Source organism: Bubalus kerabau, unplaced genomic scaffold, assembly GCF_029407905.1.
Source record: "Bubalus kerabau isolate K-KA32 ecotype Philippines breed swamp buffalo unplaced genomic scaffold, PCC_UOA_SB_1v2 scaffold_25, whole genome shotgun sequence".
Taxonomy (NCBI): domain Eukaryota; kingdom Metazoa; phylum Chordata; class Mammalia; order Artiodactyla; family Bovidae; genus Bubalus; species Bubalus kerabau.
The window spans coordinates 3781270-3799536 of record NW_026577879.1 but is presented as its reverse complement, the minus strand read 5'-3'; positions in this window follow the sequence as shown (position 1 = coordinate 3799536).

Sequence of the window (18267 nt, the reverse complement as noted above, 5' to 3'; positions counted from 1 at the left end):
CAGTCAGTGCCTACACAGCCGCCCGATCAGTGCTTGTCAGCCGCTTGACAAGTACCTGTCAGCCACTTGATCAGCACCTGTCAGTAGCTTCATGTGCGCCTATCAGCAGCTTGATTAGCACCTGTCAGCCAGTTGACCAGCACCTGTGGGCCGCTTGACCAACGCATATCAGTGGCTTGATTAGCCCCTGTCAGCCAGTTGATCAGCAATTGTCAGCCGCTTGTTAAGCACCTGTCAGCAGCTTGATCAGCGCTTGACCACTTTCCACTCAGCCGATTGAAAAGCACCGACTCAGCCGCGCGAATAGCATCTTTCGGCCAGTTGATCTCTGCCTACTGAGCCCCGCAGTCAGCGCCTACTCAGCTGCCCGATCAGTGTCTGTCAGCCGCTTGAGAAGTACTGTCAGCCAGTTGATCAGCACCTGTCAGCCCCTTAATCAGCGCCTATCAGCCGCTTGATCAGCACCTGTCAGCCACTTGGTCAGCACCTGTCAGCAGCTTGATAAACGCGTGTCAGCCTCTTGATCAGCACCTAATCTGCCAAGCGATGATCATTTACTCAGCCCCGCGTTCATCGCCTCAACCTCTTGATCTGTGCCTACTCAGCCCCACGACCAGTGCCTACTTAGCCACGTGATCTACGCCTGACAGCTACTTAATCAACGACTATCAGTCGCTTGATCAGCACCTGTCAACCACTTTATCATCACCTGTCAGCCGCTTGATCAGTGCCTGTTAGCCGCTTTATCATCACATTATCAGCTGCATGATTAGCGCCTAATCAGCCGCTTGATCAGTTCCAGTCAGCCAGTTGATCAGCACCTGTCTGCACCATGATCAGCGCCTATAAGCTGCTTGATTAGCACCTGTCAGCCAGTTGATCAGCACCTCTCAGCCAGTTGATCAGAACCTGTAAGACACTGGATCAGCGCAAGTTAGCCGCTTGATCATCGCCTTATCAGCTGCACGATCAGCACCTACTCAGCCGCTTGATCAGCACCTGTCAGCAGCTTTATCAGCACCTATCAGCTGCTTGATTAGCACCTGTCAGCATGTTGATCAACACCTGTCAGCCGCTGCATTAGCAACTCTCAGCCAGTTGATCAGCCACTGTCAGCCACTGGATTAGCACCTGTCAACCAGTTGATCAACACCTGTCAGCTGCTTGATCAGCACCTGTAAGCCGCTTAAAGAGCGCCTGCCAGCCACTTAATCAATGCCTGTCAGCGCTTGATTAGTTCCTTCTCAGCTGTGTGATCAATGCCTACTGAGCCTCGAATCAGCCCCTACACAGCCACGTGATCATAGTCTGTCTGCCGCTTGATCAGAGACTGTCAGACGCTTGTTCAGCGCATAATCACCCCCTCGATCAGCGCCTACTGAGCGGCGCAATCAGCACCTGTCAGCTGCTTGACAAGCACCTATAAACCACTTGATCAACACCTAATTAGCTTCGCTATCAGTATTTACTGAGCCATGCGATCATCGTCTCAGCCGCATGATCTGTGCCTACTGAGCCCCGCGATCAGTGCCTACTCAGCCGTGGGATATGTGCCTGACAGCCGAATGGGAAGTACTGTCAGCCGCTTGATCAGCGATCATCAGACGCTAGATCAGCATCTGCCAACGACTTTATCAGCACCTTTCAGCCGCTTGATTAATGCCTGTTAGCCGCTTGATCAGCGATTATCAGCCGCTAGATCAACATCTGTCAACGACATTATCAGCACCTGTCAGCCGCATGATCAGCGCCTGTCAGCCTCTTTATCATCGCCTAATCAGCTGCGTGATCAGCGCCTACTCAACCGCTTGATCAGTACCTGTCAGCCACTCTATCAGCACCTGTCAACTGCTTGATCAGCGACCACTTTGCTGCGTGATCAGATCCTACTCAGCCACGTGATGCCTGACCCTCAGCTGGCTGATCAACGCCTGTCAGCTGCTTGATCAGTTCCTGCTCTGATAGTCATTCAGCGCCTGGTCGACCACTACATCAGTGCCTGTCAGCCCCTTGACCAGTGCCCACTCAGCTGATTGAAAAGCGTCAATGCAGCTGCACGATAAGCACCAGTCAGCCGCCTGAAAATCACCTGTCAGCAGCTTGATCATGGCCTATAGGCCACTTGATTAGCACCTGTCAGCTAGTTGATCAGCACCTCTCAGCCAATTTATCAGCACCTGTCAGCCGCTTCATTACACCTGTCAGCCAGTTGATCAGCACCTGTCAGCCTCTTGATCAGAACCTGTCAGCAGCTTGATCAGGGCCTAACAGCTACTTGATTAGCACTTGTCAGCCAGTTGATCAGCACCTGACTACCGATTGATCAGTGCCTGTAATCTGCTTGATCATTGCATTCTCAGCTGCGCAATCAGCACCTATCAGCTGCTTGTTTAGCACCTGTCAGCCAGTTGATCAGCACCTGTCAGCACCTTGAGCAGCGAGTATCAGCTGCTTCATCAGCACCTGTCACCCAGTTGATCAGCACCTGTCAGCAGATTGATCAGGGCCTACCAGCCACTTGATTAGCACCTGTCAGCCAGGTGATCAGCACCTGAGAGTCGCTTCATTAGCACCTGTCAGCCAGTTGATCAGCACCTGTCATCCGCTTGATCAGCACGTGTCAGCAGGTTGATCAGTGCATATCAGCTGCTTGACTAACACCTGTCAGTCTATTGATCATCACCTGCCAACCGCTAGATCAGCGCCCACTTTGCTGCATGAACAGAGCCTACTCAGCCACGCGGTGAGTGACGCTCAGCCGGTTGATCTTCTCCTGTCAGGCGCTTGATCATTTCCTGCTCTGCTGGTCATTCAGCGCCTGGTCAACCAGTGGATCAGTGTCAGTCAGCCGCTTGACCACTGCCCACTCAGCAGATTGAAAAGCGCCTACGCAGCCGAGCGATAAGCGCCTGTCAGCCGCTTTACAAGCACCTGTAAACCGCTTGATCAACACTTACTGAGCTGCGCTATCAGTGCTTAATCAGCCGCGAGATCAGTGTCTGTCAGCTGCTTGATCAGCACCTGTCAGCCGGTTGAACAGTGCATGTTCAGCTGCGCAAATAGCATCTCTCAGGCAGTTGATCTGCTCCTACTGAGCCCCACGATCAGCGCCTACTCAGCCGCCCGATCAGTGACTGTCAGCCTCTTGAGAAGTCCCTGTCAGCCACTTGATCAGCACCTGTCAGCCGCTTAATCAGCACCTGTCAGCAGCTTGATCAGGGCCTATCAGCCACTTGAACAGTACCTGTCAGCCAGTTGATCAGCACCTGTTAGGCACTTCATTTGCACCTGTCAGCCACTATATGAGCAACTGTCAGGCGCAAGGGCAGCCCCTATAAGCAGCTTGATCATTAACTGTCAGCCACATTATCAGCACCTGTTAGCCGCTGTATCAGAACCTGTCAACCGCTTGATCAGCACCTGTCAGCAGCTTTATCAGCCCCTATCAGCTGCTTGATTAGCACCTGTCAGCATGTTGATCAACACCTGGTAGCCGCTTCATTAGCAACTGTCAGCCAGTTGATCAGCAACTGTCAGCCTCTTGATTAGCACCTGTCAGCCAGTTGATCAGCACCTGTCAGCCGCTTGATCAGCACCTGTAAGCCGATTAAACAGCGCCTGCCAGCCGCTTCATCAGTGCCTGTCAGCTGCTGGATCATTGTCTTCTCAACTGCGCGATCAGCGCCTACTCAGGAGCGAATCAGCCCCTCCACAGCCACGTGATCATAATCTGTCAGCCTCTTTTTCAGAGTCAGTCATCCGCTTGATCAGCAACTGTCTGCAGGTTGAAGAGTGCCTACTCAGCCGCGCGAATTGCATCTCTCACCCATTTGATCTGTGCGTACTGAGCCCCGCAATGAATGCCTGCTCAGCCGCCCGGTCCGTGCCTGTCAGCCGCATGAGAAGTACCTGTCAGCCAGTTGATCAGCACCTGTAAGCCACTGGATCAGCACCTGTCAGCCGCTTGATCAGCAACTTTCAGCAGCTTGATCAGCAACTTTCAGCAGCTTGATCAGCACCTATCAACTGTTTAATTAACACTTCTCAGCCAGTTGATCAGCACCTGTTAGCCGCTTGATCAGCGCCTATCAGCCGCTTGATTAGCCCCTGTCAGCCAGTTGATTAGCACCTGTCAGCTGCTTAATCAGCACCTGTCAGCAGCTTGATCAGGGCCTATCAGCCACTTGAACAGTACCTGTCAGCCAGTTGATCAGCACCTGTCAGCCACTTCATTTGCACCCTTCAGCCACTTTATCAGCAACTGTCAGGAGATAGGGCAGCCCCTATAAGCAGCTTGATCATTAACTGTCAGCCACATTATCAGCCCCTTTTAGCCGCTGTATCAGAACCTGTCAACCGCTTGATCAGCACCTGTCAGCAGCTTTATCAGCACCTATCAGCTGCTTGATTAGCCCCTGTCAGCCACTTGATCAGCAATTGTCAGCCGCTTGTTATGCACCTGTCAGCAGCTTGATCAGCGCTTGACCACTTTCCACTCAGCCGATTGAAAAGCAATGACTCAACCGCATGAATAGCATCTTTCAGCGAGTTGATCTGTGCCTACTGAGCCCCGCAATCAGTGCCTACACAGCCCCCAGATCAGTGCTTGTCAGCCGTTTGACAACTACCTGTCAGCCACTTGATCAGCACCTGTCAGCAGCTTGATGTGCGCCTATCAGCCGCTTGATTAGCGCCTGTCAGCCAGTTGACCAGCCCCTGTCAGCCGCTTGATCAGCGCCTATCAGTGGCTTGATTAGCCCCTGTAAGCCAGTTGATCAGGAATTGTCAGCCGCTTGTTAAGCACATGTCAGCAGCTTGATCAGCACTTGACCACTTTCCACTCAGCCTATTGAAAAGCACCGACTCAGCCGCGCGAATAGCATCTTTCAGCCAGTTGATCTGTGCCTACTGAGCCCCGCAGTCAGTGCCTACACAGCCGCCTGATCAGTGCTTGTCAGCCGCTTGACAAGTACCTGTCAGCCTCTTGATCAGCACCTAATCAGCCCCACGATGATCATTTACTCAGCCGCGCGATCATCACCTCAGCCTCTTGATCTGTGCCTACTCATCCCCACGACAAGCGCCTACTCAGCCATGCGATCTGTGCCTGACAGCCACTTGATCAACGACTCTCAGCCACTTGATCAGAACCTGTCAACCACTTTATCATCACCTGTCAGCCGCTTGATCAGCGCCTGTTAGCCGCTTTATCATCACATAATCAGCTGCATGATCAGCGCCTACTCAGCCGATTGATCTGTACCAGTCAGCCAGTTGATCAGCACCTGTCAGCACCTTGATCAGCGCCATTAAGCTGCTTGATTAGCACTTGTCAGCCAGTTTATCAGCACCTCTCAGTCACTTGATCAGAACCTGTAAGCCACTGGATCAGCGCATGTTAGCCGCTTGATCATCGCCTTACCAGCTGCAAGATCAGCACCTACTCAGCCACTTGATCAGAACCTGTCAGCCAGTTGATCAGCACTTGTCAGCCGCTTGATCAGCACCTGTCAGCAGCTTTATCAGCACCTATCAGCTGCTTGATTAGCACCTGTCAGCATGTTGATCAACACCTGTCAGCTGCTTCATTAGCAACTGACAGCCAGTTGATCAGCAACTGTCAGCCGCTTGATTAGCACCTGACAGCCAGTTGATCAGCACCTCTCAGCAAGTTGATCAGCACCTGTAAGCCACTGGATCAGCGCCTGTTAGCCGCTTGATCATCGCCTTATCAGATGCACGATCAGCGCCTACTCAGCCGCTTGATCAGAAGCTCTCAGGCAGTTGATCAGCACCTGTCAGCCGCTTGATCAGCACCTGTCAGCAGCTTTATCAGCACCTATCAGCTGCTGGATGAGCCCCTGTCAGCCGCTTGATCAGCACCTGTCAGCAGCTTGATAAATGCCTGTCAGCCTCTTGATCAGCACCTAATCTGCCAAGCGATGATCATTTACTTAGCCGCGTGATCATCGCCTCAGCCTCTTGATCTGTGCCTACTCAGCACCACGACCAGCGCCTACTCAGTCATGCGATCTGTGCCTGACAGCCACTTGATCAACGACTATCAGCCGCTTGATCAGCACCTGTCAAACACTTTATCATCACCTGTCAGCCGCTTGATCAGCGCCTGTCAGCCGATTTATCATCGCCTAATCAGCTGCGCGATCAGCGCCTACTCAACCGGTTGATCAGTACCTGTCAGCCCCTTTATCAGCACCTGTCAGCCACTATATCAGCACCTGTCAACTGCTGGATCAGCGACCACTTTGCTGCGTGATCAGATCCTACTCAGCCACATGATCAGTGACCCTCAGCTGGTTGATCAGCGCCTGTCAGCCGCTTGATCATTTCCTGCTCTGTTGGTCATTCAACGCCTGGTCAACCACTTCATCAGTGCCTGTCAGCCACTTGACCAGTGCCCACTCAGCTGATTGAAAAGCGCCTACGCAGCCGCGCGATAAGTGCCTCTCAGCCGCTTGACAAGCACCTGTCAGAAGCTTGATCAGGGCCAATCTACCACTTGAATAGTACCTGTCATCCAGTTGATCGACACCTGTCAGCCGCTTGATCAGGACCTTTCAGCAGCTTTATCAGCACCTATCAGCTTTTTGATTAGCACCTGTCAGCATGTTGATTAACACCTGACAGCCCCTTCATTAGCAACTGTCAGCCGCTTGATTACCACCTGTCAGCTAGTTGATCAGCACCTGTCAGCTGCTTGATCAGCACCTGTAAGCCGCTTAAACAGCGCCTGCCAGCCGTTTCATCAGTGCCTGTTAGCCGCTTGATCATCGCCTTATCAGCTGCACGATCAGCGCCTACTCAGACTCTTGATCAGAACCTCTCAGCCAGTTGATCGGCACCTTTCACCCGCTTGATCAGTACCTGTCAGCAGCTTTATCAGCACCTATCAGCTGCTTCATTAGCACCTGTCAGCATGTTGATCAACAACTGTCAGCTGCTGGATTAGAACCTGTCAGTCAGTTGATCAGCACCTGTCAGCTGCTTGATCAGCACCTGTAAGCCGATTAAACAGCGCCTGCCAGCCGCTTCATCAGTGCCTGACAGCTGTTGATCATTGCCTTCTCAGCTGCGCGATCAGCGCCTACTCAGCCACGAATCATCCCCTACACAGACGCGTGATCATAGTCTGTCAGCCTCTTTATCAGAGTCGGTCATCCACTTGATCAGCACCTGTCAGCGGGTTGAAGAGTGCCTACACAGCCGCGCGAATTGCATCACTCAGCTAGTTGATCTGCGCCTACTGAGCCCTGCAATCAGCGCCTACTCAGCCGCCCGATCAGTGCCTGTCAGCCGCTTGAGAAGTACCTGTCAGCCAGATGATCAGCACCTCTCAGCCAGTTTATCACCACCTGTAAGCCACTGGATCAGCACCTGTCAGCCGCTTGATCAGCACTTTTCAGGCGCTTGATCAGCGCCTGTCAGCCACTTGAGCAGCACCTGTCAGCCGCTTGATGAGCGCCTATCATCCACTTGATTAGCACCTGTCAGCCTTTGACCAGCACCTGTCAGCCGCTTGATCTGCGCCTGTCAGCTGCTTGATCAGTGATTATCAGCCGCTAGATCAACATCTGTCAACGAACATCATCACCTGTCGCCCGCTTGATCAGTGCCTGTCAGCCACTTGACCAGTGCCCACTCAGCTGATTGAAAAGGGCCTATGTAGCCATGCGATAAGTGCCTCTCAGCCGCTTGACAAGCGGCTGTCAGAAGCTTGATCAGGGCCTATCAGCCACTTGAATAGTACCTATCAGCCAGTTGATCAGCACCTGTCATCCGCTTGATGAGCACCTATCAGCCGCTTGATCTGCACCTGTCAGCCGCTTGATGAGCGCCTATCAGCCAATTGATCAGCGCCTGTTAGCCACTTTATCATCGTCTAACCAGCTGCATGATCAGCGCCTACTCAGCCGCTTGATCAGTACCAGTCAGCCAGTTGATCAGCACCTGTCAGCAGCTTGATAAACGCGTGTCAGCCTCTTGACCAGCACCTAATCAGACACGCGATCATCATTTACTCAGCAGCACAATCATCACCTCAGCCGCTTGATCTGTGTCTACTCAGCCCCGCGATCAGCGCCTACTCAGCCGTGCGATGTGCGCCTGACAGACACTTGAGAAGTACTGTCAGCCACTTTATCAGCGACTATCAGTCGCTGGATCAGCACCTGTCAACGACTTTATGAGCACCTGTCAGCCGCTTGATTAGCGCCTGTCAGCTGCTTGACCACTGCCCACTCAGCCGATTGAAAATCGCCAAGGCAGCCGCACGATAAGCACCAGTCAGCCGACTGAAAATTACCTGTCAGCAGCTTGATCAGGGCCTATTAGCCACTTGATTAGCACCTGTCAGCTAGTTGATCAGCACCTGTCAGCCAATTGATCAGCACCTGTCAGCCGCTACATTAGCACCTGTCATCCAGTTGATCAGCACCTGTCACCCTCTTGATCAGAACCTGTCAACAGCTAGATCATTGCATTGTCAGCTGCGCAATCAGTGAATATCAGCTGCTTGTTTAGCACTTGTCAGCCAGTTGAATAGCACCTTTCAGCACATTGATCATCGCCTATCAGCCGTGTGATTTACACCTGTCAGCCAGTTGATCAGCACCTGTCAGCCTCTTGATCAAAACCTGTCAACAGCTTGATCATTGCATTTTCAGCTGCGCAATCAGTGCCTATTAGCTGCTTGTTTAGCACCTGTCAGCCAGTTGATCAGCACCTGTCAGCACCTTGATCATCACCTATCAGCCGCTTGATTAGCACCTGTCAGCCAGATGATCAGCACCTGTCAGCAGCTTGAGCAGCGAGTATCAGCTGCTTGATCAGCACCTGTCAGCCAGTTGATCAGCACCTGTCAGCAGATTGATCAGGGCCTATCAGGCACTTGATTAGCACCTGTCAGCCAGTTGATCAGCACCTGTCAGCAGATTGATCAGGGCCTATCAGCCACTTGATCAGTACCTGTCAGCCAGTTGATCAGCACCTGTCAGCCACTTCATTTGCACCTGTCAGCCACTTTATCAGCAACTGTCAGGCGCTAGGGCAGCCCCTATAAGCAGCTTGATCATTAACTGTCAGCCACATTATCAGCACCTGTTAGCCGCTGTATCAGAACGTGTCAACCGCTTGATCAGCACCTGTCAGCAGCTTTATCAGCACTATCAGCTGCTTGATTAGCACCTGTCAGCATGTTGATCAACACCTGTCAGCCGCTTCATTAGCAACTGTCAGCCAGTTGATCAGCAACTGTCAGCGGCTTGATTAGCACCTGTCAGCATGTTGATCAGCACCTGTCAACCGCTTGATCAGCACCTGTCAGCAGCTTTATCAGCACCTATCAGCTGTTTGATTAGCACCTGTCAGCATGTTGATCAACACCTGTCAGCTGCTTCATTAGCAACTGTCAGCCAGTTGATCAGCAACTGTCAGCCGCTTGATTAGCACCTGTCAGCCAGTTGATCGGCACCTGTCAGCAGCTTTATCAACACCTATCAGCTGCTTGATTAGCACCTGTCAGCCAGTTGATCAGCACCTGTCAGCTACTTGATCAGCACCTGTAAGCCGATTAAACAGCACCTGCCAGCCGCTTCATCAGTGCCTGTCAGGTGCTTAATCATTGCTTTCTCAACTGCGGGATCAGCGCCTACTCAGCCGCGAATCAGCCCCTCCACAGCCACGTGATCATAGTCTGTCAGCCTCTTTATCAGAGTCAGTCATCCGCTTGATCAGCAACTGTCTGCAGGTTGAAGAGTGCCTACTCAGCCTACTGAGCCCTGCAATCAGCGCCTACTCTGCCGCCTGATCAGTGCCTGTCAGCCGTTTGAGAAGTACCTGTCAGCCAGTAGATCAGCACCTCTCAGCCAGTTGATCACCAACTGAAAGCCACTGGATCAGCACCTTTCAGCAGCTAGATCAGCGCCTCTCAGCTGCTTAATTATCTCTTCTCAGCCAGTTGATCAGCACCTGTTAGCCGCTTGATCAGCACCTATCGGCTGCTTGATTAGCACCTGTCAGCCAGTTGATTAGCACCTGTCAGCGGCTGGATTAGCACCTCTCAGCCAGTTGACCACCAACTGTAAGCCACTGGATCAGCACCTGTCAGCCGTTGACCAGCACCTGTCAGCCGCTTGATCAGCTGCTTGATCAGTGATTATCAGCCGCTAGATCAACATCTGTCAACGAATATCATCACTTGTCGCCCGCTTGATCAGCGCCTGTCAGCCGCTTGATCAGTGATCATCAGCTGCTAGATCAACAGCTGTCAAGGACTATCAGCACCTGTCAGCCGCTTGATCAGCGCCTGTCAGCCACTTTATCATTGCCTAAACAGCTGCGCGATCAGCGCCTTCTCAACCGCTTGATCAGTACCTGTCATCCACTTTATCAGCACCTGTCAGCCTCTATATCAGCACCTGTCAACTGCTTGATCAGCGACCACTTTGTTGCGTGATCAGATCCTACTCAGCCACGTGATCAGTGACCCTCAGACGGTTGATCAGCGCCTGTCAGCCGCTTGATCATTTCCTGCTCTGCTGGTCATTCAGCGCCTGATCAACCACTTCATCAATGCCTGTCAGCCACTTGACCAGTGACCACTCAGCTGATTGAAAAGGGCCTACGCAGCCGTGCGATAAGTGCCTCTCAGCTACTTGACAAGCACCTGTCAGAAGCTTGATCAGGGCCTATCATCCACTTGAATAGTACCTATCAGCCAGTTGATTTGCACCTGTCAGCCGCTTGAAGAGCACCTATCAGCCGCTTGATCAGCACCTGTTAGCCACTTTATCATCGTCTAACCAGCTGCATGATCAGCGCCTACTCAGCCGCTTGATAAGTACCAGTCAGCCAGTTGATCAGCACCTGTCAGCAGCATGATAAACGCGTGTCAGCCTCTTGATCAGCACCTAATCAGCCACGTGATGATCATTTACACAGCTGCGTGATCATCGCCTCAGCCTCTTGATGTGTGCCTACTCAGCCCTATGACCAGCGCCTACTCAGCTGATTGAAAAGCGCCAATGCAGCCGCACGATAAGCACCAGTCAGCCGCCTGAAAATCACCTGTCAGCAGCTTGATCATGGCCTATAGGCCACTTGATTAGCACCTGTCAGCTAGTTGATCAGCACCTGTCAGCCAATTGATCAGCACCTGCCAGCCGCTTCATTAGCACCTGTCAGCCAGTTGATCAGCACCTGTCAGCCTCTTGATCAGAACCTGTCAGCAGCTTGATCATCGCCTATCAGCTACTTGATTAGCACTTGTCAGCCAGTTGATCAGCACCTGCCTACCGATTGATCAGTGCCTGTCAGCTGCTTGATCATTGCATTCTCAGCTGCACAATCAGCACCTATCAGCTGCTTGTTTAGCACCTGTCAGCCAGTTGATCAGCACCTGTCAGCACCTTGAGCAGTGAGTATCAGCTGCTTCATCAGCACCTGTCACCCAGGTGATCAGCACCTGTCAGCAGATTGATCAGGGCCTACCAGCCACTTGATTAGCACCTGTCAGTCAATTGATCAGCACCTGAGAGTCGCTTCATTAGCACCTGTCAGCCAGTTGATCAGCACCTGTCATCCGCTTGATCAGCACCTGTCAGCAGGTTGATCAGTGCGTATCAGCTGCTTGATTAACACCTGTCAGTCTATTGATCATCACCTGCCAACCGCTAGATCAGCGCCCACTTTGCTGCATGAACAGAGCCTACTCAGCCACGCGGTCAGTGACGCTCAGCCGGTTGATCTTCTCCTGTCAGGCGCTTGATCATTTCCTGCTCTGCTGGTCATTCAGCGCCTGGTCAACCACTTGATCAGTGTCAGTCAGCCGCTTGACCACTGCCCACTCAGCAGATTGAAAAGCGCCTATGCGGCCGAGCGATAAGCGCCTGTCAGCCGCTTTACAAGCACCTGTAAACCGCTTGATCAACACTTACTGAGCTGGGCTTTCAGTGCTTAATCAGCTGCGAGATCAGTGTCTGTCAGCTGCTTGATCAGCACCTGTCAGCCGTTTGTACAGTGCCTATTCAGCTGCGCAAATAGCATCTCTCAGCCAGTTGATCTGCTCTAACTGAGCCCCACGATCAGCACCTACTCAGCCGCCCGATCAGTGACTGTCAGCCTCTTGAGAAGTACTTGTCAGCCACTTGATCAGCACCTGTCAGCCGCTTGATAAACGCGTGTCAGCAGCTTGATCAGTACCTGTCAGCCACATTATCAGCACCTTTCAGCCAATATATCAGCAACTCTCAACAGCTTGATCAGTGCCCGCTTAGCTGCGTAATCATAGCCTACTCAGCCACAGGATCAGACACCCTCAGGCGGCTGATCAGCGCCTGTCAGCGGCTTGATCATTTCCTGCTCTGATGGTCATTCAGCGCCTGGACAACCACTAGATCAGTGCCTGTCAGCCCCTTGACCCGTGCCCACTCAGCTGATTGATAAACGCATACACATCCACGCGATAAGCGCCTGTCAGCCACTTGAGAAGCATCTGTCAGCAACTTGATCAGGGCCTATCAGCCACTTGATCAGTACCTGTCAGCCAGTTGATCAGCACCTGTCAGCCACTTCATTTGCACCTTTCAGCCACTTTATCAGCAACTGTCAGGCGCTAGGGCAGCCCCTATAAGCAGCTTGATCATTAACTGTCAGCCACATTATCAGCACCTGTTAGCCGCTGTATCAGAACCTGTCAACCGCTTGATCAGCACCTGTCAGCAGCTTTATCAGCACCTATCAGCTGCCTGATTAGCACCTGTGAGCATGTTGATCAACACCTGGAAGCCGCTTCATTAGCAATTGTCAGCCAGTTGATCAGCAACTGTCAGCCGCTTGATCAGCACCTGTAAGCCGATTAAACAGCACCTGCCAGCCGCTTCATCAGTGCCTGTCAGCTGCTGGATCATTGCCTTCTCAGCTGCGCGATCAGCGCCTACTCAGCCGCGAATCAGGCCCTCCACAGCCACGTGATCATAGTCTGTCAGCCTCTTTATCAGAGTCAGTCATCCGCTTGATCAGCAACTGTCTGCAGGTTGAAGAGTGCCTACTCAGCCGCGCGAATTGCATCTCTCACCCAGTTGATCTGCGCCTACTGAGCCCCGCAATGAACGCCTACTCAGCCGCCCGGTCCGTGCCTGTCAGCCGCTTGAGAAGTACCTGTCAGCCAGTTGATCAGCACCTCTAAGCCAGTTGATCAGCACCTGTAAGCCACTGGATCAGCACCTGTCAGCCGCTTGATCAGCGACTTTCAGCAGCTTGATGAGCACCTATCAGCTGCTTAATTAACACTTCTCAGCCAGTTGATCAGCACCTGTTAGCCGCTTGATCAGCGCCTATCAGCCGCTTGATTAGCACCTGTCAGCCAGTTGATTAGCCCCTGTCAGCCGCTTAATCAGCACCTGTCAGCAGCTTGATCAGGGCCTATCAGCCACTTGAACAGTACCTGTCAGCCAGTTGATCAGCACCTGTCAGCCACTTCATTTGCACCTGTCAGCCACTTTATCAGCAACTGTCAGGCGCTAGGGCAGCCCCTATAATCAGCTTGATCATTAACTGTCAGCCACATTATCAGCACCTGTTAGCCGCTGTATCAGAACCTGTCAACCGCTTGATCAGCACCTGTCAGCAGCTTTATCAGCACCTATCAGCTGCCTGATTAGCACCTGTCAGCATGTTGATCAACACCTGGAAGCCGCTTCATTAGCAATTGTCAGCCAGTTGATCAGCAACTGTCAGCCGCTTGATCAGCACCTGTAAGCCGATTAAACAGCACCTGCCAGCCGCTTCATCAGTGCCTGTCAGCTGCTGGATCATTGCCTTCTCAGCTGCGCGATCAGCGCCTACTCAGCCGCGAATCAGGCCCTCCACAGCCACGTGATCATAGTCTGTCAGCCTCTTTATCAGAGTCAGTCATCCGCTTGATCAGCAACTGTCTGCAGGTTGAAGAGTGCCTACTCAGCCGCGCGAATTGCATCTCTCACCCTGTTGATCTGCGCCTACTGAGCCCCGCAATGAATGCCTACTCAGCCGCCCGGTCCGTGCCTGTCAGCCGCTTGAGAAGTACCTGTCAGCCAGTTGATCAGCACCTCTAAGCCACTGGATCAGCACCTGTCAGCCGCTTGATCAGCAACTTTCAGCATCTTGATCAGCACCTCTCAGCTGCTTAATTAACACTTCTCAGCCAGTTGATCAGCACCTGTTAGCCGCTTGATCAGCCCCTATCAGCCACTTGATCAGTACCTGCCAGCCAGTTGATCAGCACCTGTCAGCCACTTCATTTGCACCTGTCAGCCACTTTATCAGCAACTGTCAGGCGCTAGGGAAGCCCCTATAAGCAGCTTGATCATTAACTGTAAGCCACATTATCAGCACCTGTTACCCGCTGTATCAGAACCTGTCAACCGCTTAATCAGCACCTGTCAGCAGCTTTATCAGCACCTATCAGCTGCTTGATTAGCCCCTGTCAGCCACTGGATCAGCAATTGTCAGCCGCTTGTTATGCACCTGTCAGCAGCTTGATCAGCGCTTGACCACTTTTCACTCAGCCGATTGAAAAGCAAAGACTCAACCGCGTGAATAGCATCTTTCAGCCAGTTGATCTGTGCCTACTGAGCCCCGCAGTCAGTGCCTACACAGCCGCCCGATCAGTGCTTGTCAGCCGCTTGACAAGTACCTGTCAGCCACTTGATCAGCACCTAATCAGCCACACGATGATAATTTACTCAGCCGCACGATCAGCGCCTCAGCCTCTTGATCTGTGCCTACTCAGCCCCATGACCAGCGCCTTCTCAGCCGGGCGATGTGCGCCTGACAGACACTTGAGAAGTACTGTCAGCCACTTTATCAGCGACTCTCAGTCGCTTGATCAGCACCTGTCAACGACTTTATCAGCACCTGTCAGCCGCTTGATTTGCGCCTGTCAGCTGCTTGACCACTGACCATTCAGCCGATTGATAAGGACCAATGCAGCCGCGCGATAAGAACCAGTCAGCCGCCTGAAAATCACCTGTCAGCAGCTTGATCAGGGCCTATTAGCCACTTGATTAGCACCTGTCAGCTAGTTGATCAGCACCTGTCAGCCACTTCATTAGCACCTGTCAGCCAGTTGAACAGCACCTGTCAGCACCTTGATCATCGCCTATCAGTCCTGTGATGAGCACCTGTCAGCCAGTTGATCAGCACCTGTCAGCCTCTTGATCAGAACCTGTCAGCAGCTTGATCATCGCCTATCAGCTACTTGACTAGCACTTGTCAGCCAGTTGATCAGTACCTGCCTACAGATTGATCAGTGTCTGTCAGCTGCTTGATCATTGCATTCTCAGCTGTGCAATCAGCGCTTATGAGCTGCCTGTTTGGCACCTTTCAGCCAGTTGATCAGCACTGTCTGCACCTTGATCATCGCCTATCAGCCGCTTGATTAGCAGCTGTCAGCCAGATGATCAGCACCTGTCAGCACCTTGAGCAGCGAGTATCAGCTGCTTGATAAGCACCTATCAGCAGATTGATCAGGGCCAATCAGCCACTTGATTAGCACCTGTCAGCCAGTTGATCAGCACCTGAGAGTCGCTTCATTAGCACCTGTCAGCCAGTTGATCAGCACCTGTCATCCGCTTGATCAGCACCTGTCCGCAGGTTGATCAGTGCGTATCAGCTGCTTGATTAACACCTGTCAGTCTATTGATCATCACCTGTCAACCGCGTGATCAGCGCCCACTTTGCTGCAAGATCAGAGCCTACTCAGCCACGCGGTCAGTGACGCTCAGCCGGTTGATCTTCTCCTGTCAGGCGCTTGATCATTTCCTGCTCTGATGGTCATTCAGCGCCTGGTCCACCACTAGATCAGTGCCTGTCAGCCCCTTGACCAGTGCCCACTCAGCTGATTGATAAACGCTTACGCATCCACGCGATAAGCGCCGGTCAGCCACTTGAGAAGCATCTGTCAGCAACTTGATCAGGGCCTATCAGCCACTTGATCAGTACCTGTCAGCCAGTTGATCAGCACCTGTCAGCCACTTCATTTGCACCTGTCAGCCACTTTATCAGCATCAGTCAGGCGCTAGGGCAACCCCTATAAGCAGCTTGATCATTAACTGTCAGCCACTTTATCAGCACGTGTTAGCCGCAGTATCAGAACCTGTCAACCGCTTGATCAGCAACTGTCAGCAGCTTTATCAGCACCTATCAGCTGCTTGATTAGCCCCTGTCAGCCACTTGATCAGCAATTGTCAGCCGCTTGTTCTGCACCTGTCAGCAGCTTGATCAGCGCTTGACCACTTTCCACTCAGCCGATTGAAAAGCAAAGACTCAACCGCGTGAACAGCATCTTTCAGCCAGTTGATCTGTGCCTACTGAGCCCCGCAGTCAGTGCCTACACAGCCGCCCGATCAGTGCTTGTCAGCCGCTTGACAAGTACCTGTCAGCCACTTGATCAGCACCTGTCAGCAGCTTGATGTGCGCCTATCAGCCGCTTGATTAGCACCTGTCAGCCAGTTGACCAGCACCTGTCAGCCGCTTGATCAGCGCCTATCAGCCGCTTGATCAGCGATTATCAACCGCTAGATAAACATCTGTCAAAGACTTTATCATCACCTGTCAGCCGTTTGATCAGCGCCTGTCAGCTGCTTTATCATCGCCTAATCAGCTGCGCGAACAGCGCCTACTCAACCGCTTGATCAGTACCTGTCAGCCACTTTATCAGCACCTGTCAACCACTATATGAGCAAATGTCAACTGCTTAATCAGCGAGCACTTTGCTGCGTGATCAGATCCTACTCAGCCACGTGTTCTGTGACCCTCAGCCGGTTGATCCGCGCCTGTCAGCCGCTTGATCGTTTCCTGCTCTGCTGTTCATTCAGCGCCTGGTCAACCACTTCTTCAGTGCCAGTCAGCCACTTGACCAGTGCCCACTCAGCTGATTGAAAAGCGCCTATGCAGCCACGCGATAAGTGCCTCTCAGCCGCTTGACAAGCACCTGTCAGAAGCTTGATCAGGGCCTATCAGCCACTTGAAGAGTACATATCAGCCACTTGATCAGCACCTGTCAGCTCCTTGATCAGCGCCTATCAGCCGCTTGATCAGCACCTGTCAGCCGCTTGATGAGCGCCTATCAGCCGCTTGATTAGCACCTTTCAGCCAGTTGACCAGCACCTCTCAGCCGCTTGATCAGCGCCTAATCAGCTGCATGATCAGTGCGTATCAGCTGCTTGATTAACACCTGTCAGTCTATTGATCATCACCTGTCAACCGCTAGATCAGCACCCACTTTGCTGCATGAACAGAGCCTACTCAGCCACGCGGTCAGTGACGCTCAGCCGGTTGATCTTCTCCTGTCAGGCGCTTGATCATTTCCTGCTCTGCTGGTCATTCAGCGCCTGGTCAACCACTTGATCAGTGTCAGTCAGCCGCTTGACCACTGCCCACTCAGCAGATTGAAAAGCGCCTAGGCAGCCGAGGGATAAGCGCCTGTCAGCCGCTTTACAGGCACCTGTAAACCGCTTGATCAACACTTACTGAGCTGTGCTATCAGTGCTTAATCAGCCGCGGGATCATTGTCTGTCATCTGCTTGATCAGCACCTGTCAGCCGGTTGAACAGTGCCTATTCAGCCACGCAAATAGCATCTCTCAGCCAGTTGATCTGCTCCTACTGATCCCCACGATCAGCGCCTACTCAGCCGCCAGATCAGTGACTGTTAGCCTCTTGAGAAGTACCTGTCAGCCACTTGATCCGCACCTGTCAGCCAATATATCAGCAACTCTCAACAGCTTGATCAGTGCCCGCTTAGCTGCGTAATCAGAGCCTACTCAGCCACGTGATCAGTGACTCTCAGCCGGTTGATCAGCGCCTGTCAGCGGCTTGATCATTTCCTGCTCTGATGGTCATTCAGCGCCTGGACAACCACTAGATCAGTGCCTGTCAGCCCCTTGACCAGTGCCCACTCAGCTGATTGATAAACGCATACGCATCCACGCGATAAGCGCCTGTCAGCCACTTCAGAAGCATCTGTCAGCAACTTGATCAGGGCCTATCAGCCACTTGATCAGTACCTGTCAGCCAGTTGATCAGCACCTGTCAGCCACTTCATTTGCACCTGTCAGCCACTTTATCAGCAACTGTCAGGCGCTAGGGCAGCCCTTTAAGCAGCTTGATCATTAACTGTCAGCCACATTATCAGCACCTGTTAGCCGCTGTATCAGAACCTGTCAACCGCTTGATCAGCACCTGTCAGCAGCTTTATCAGCACCTATCA